Below are 3,163 nucleotides of genomic sequence, written 5' to 3'. Positions count from 1 at the left end.
TTTTATGGCAACAATTGGTGAACTAAATGTACTCGATTGCTATTAGTACACTTGTTATTTGCTCTTTGGCAGTCTTTTAGCGGATAGTGAGAGCTGTTATGCATTTTCCGTCTTTCTTTCACAATTCTTTTATGCCAGGTAAAGATACAGTATCGGTATTATTGATTTCACCTGTGGAGCTTATTGTGTACCAGGCGATAAACTTGTTGCTAGTTCTTTTCGCAACTCATATTCATTCCAGGAATGGAAGTATTTTATTTCGCTTATATTGAAAAGGCCACAAATCAATGCACAAACGCAGCCCTTTCCGTTTTCTCAGATCCTAAAATATATGGGTATCTGTGCCTTGAAATAAATAATCAAATAAATAAATAAATAGACAAAAACAAAGTTAGACATACTTCTGATGAGTGTTATACAGCATGATTTTATGTTCCCAAAACCATCAGACGACCTTTTGTTATATACTTCAAGCCAATTTCCCTCATTTACACTGCAATTGGCCTTCCTTACAGGCATCAATGTGAAATTTTCTGCTGAATCAAAATCGATCAACATCTTGAAATATGAGCTATGATTCTGATCAGCCGATATCACGTCGTGGTTTCACTCAGCGGTTGAAACCACTTCACTGTACACATGCTGCTATTGCTTTCCTGAAAGGCATGAATGCCACAGCACTTCCTTGACGAATTCTATAAAAGCTGAGCCTTATTTTAGTGCAGCCGGTATAAGTTTCATTTAGGTTTTCATCTAGTCACAACTTCCTCACTGTAATCTTCGCAACCCAGTTGCTCTTGTACGCATACTGATTTTGATATAGTTTGTATAATTAGCACCCACTTTAATAATTATAGTCAACCAAAAAAATTCATTTCATTGAAAATCCCACAAAGTTAGAAGTAATCGTTAGCTTTATAATTAACTGTGCCAAAAGATGTGGGGAATAATCAAAGAATTTGAATTAATTCTTTTTCAGTTATCACACCATATAGTGTTCATCCATTAAAATCATATTGCGCCTTTGTCATCTAAAATTTGATAATAACGGTTGGCCTACGTTTCACCAGTTTAACTTTTTTTTTCTTGCCCCTCCTCTCGGTACAATGCGGTATGCACGACTCTGACGACTTCTTGTGCTGTTGTCGTCTGCAGTGTTTGCTTTAGATTTCTCCTTCTTTTGAAAAACACGGTGTTCGTCGGGAATATGCGCGTTCAGAACAGAAAACTAATGAGTATTTATCAATTTTACAATGTCCTCTACTAATAATAGTAAGCAGCACCTACTCACGTTTAGGTAGTATTAGTCACTGAGAGTTAATTATGTTGGTGACGAGCGTATAACACACGTGTCACTAGCACAATACGAACTTCTGATAGCTCGGATGGTTTTTCAGGTATTGCTTTTATTTGGCTATTCACGCCTTCATTCAAATTAGTTACGAGACGACAACCATTTTTTTTCTAAATATGGATTATAAAAGCCATTGAGTTTTCCCATTATTATGGCTTTCACAAATGGAAACTAAATATTTACTTCGATAATGAAAGAACATATTCGCCGATCGAAACATATTTCATTCGGACTGCAATCAATATATTGACTTGATCTTAGTCTGAGTTATTTCAACAAACGGCAACAGTCTCTTCACTATGATTAATTGTTTGGATTGTTGCAGTTCAAAGAGAGCCGTGGAAGTGGCCGAGGTAGTAAAAGCGTCGAAAGAAATGCTTTAAAGTATGTAGCTCCGGTTCCCAGTTCAAATCTGATCGAGAGAGGCTTTAATTTTCAAGATTAAATAAAAATAAACTGGAATATCTATAATACATTAGGAGTTGATTCAACTGTATTCACTTCGTCATTAGTCTATAGCCTCTTGCCTAATTATCTTAAGTATTGTTGGACTTCAAAGGAAGTGTTGTTAATTTGTTCGAAATAGAAATGCATTAGATTGAGAACTTAGCAACATTTAGTTTCATCTTCACTAACGAGTTTAAATTTATACCAGTGTCGACTTAATCCGTTTGATTCCTGCTTGCCAAACATAGAATACTGGTAATTTATTATGGAAACTGTGTGGATATCAGTCGTGCACAAGTGTTTTCTTTTATTTGTTTTAGTCATTTGACTGCGGCCATGCTGGAGCAGCGCTTTTTGTCGAACAAATCGACCCCAGGAATTATTCTTTGTAAGCCTAGAACTTATTCTATCGGTCTCTTTTGCAGAACCACTAAGTTACGGGGACGTAAACACACCAACATCGGTTGTCAAGCGATGGTAAGGGGACAAACACAGACACGCAAATACACACACACACACACACACACACACACACACATATATATATATATATATATATATATATATATATATATATATATACGACGGGCTTCTTTCAGTTTCCGTCTACCAAATCCACTCACAAGGCTTTGGTCGGCCCGAGTCTATAGTAGATGACACTTGTCCAAGGTGATACGCAGTGGAACTGAACCCGGAACCATGAGGTTGGGAAGCAAGCTACTTACCACACAGCCACGCCTAAAAATAAAAACATATGTGTGTCTGTGTTTCCGTTTGTCCTCCACCACCGCTTGACAACTTGTGGTCGTTTTGTTTATGTCCCAGCAACCTGGCAGGTTTGCGTCGGTCAGAAACTGTCTGTTACTGGTATGAACTCCGAACATACAATGTCGTAACTAAATATTGCAAGACATTTTTTCAGACACTGTAATAATATATATTCATCGCTCTCATTTGATGTACGTATATTTATTTAAATTAACGTTTAAGTAATATAAAATGTGGTAAGGGCAGCGGACTCTCAGTCGTAGGATCGCGGTTTCGATTCCCAGACCGGGCGTTGTGAGTGTTTATTGAGCGAAAACACCTAAAGCTCCACGAGGCATCCTGCAGGGGATGGCGGTGAACCCTGCTGTACTCTTTCACCACAACTTTCTCTCACTCTTACTTCCTGTTTCTGTTGTGCCTGTAATTCAAAGGGTCAGCCTTGTCACACTGTGTCACGCTGAATATCCCCGAGAACTACGTTAAGGGTACACGTGTCTGTGGAGTGCTCAGCCACTGGTACGTTAATTTCACGAGCAGGCTGTTCCGTTGATCAAATCAACTGGAACCCTCGTCGTCGTAACCGACGGAGTGCCA

Source organism: Octopus bimaculoides, chromosome 3, assembly GCF_046866305.1.
Source record: "Octopus bimaculoides isolate indiv1 chromosome 3, ASM4686630v1, whole genome shotgun sequence".
Classification (NCBI taxonomy): Eukaryota; Metazoa; Mollusca; class Cephalopoda; order Octopoda; family Octopodidae; genus Octopus; species Octopus bimaculoides.
This window is presented reverse-complemented; position numbering follows the sequence as displayed.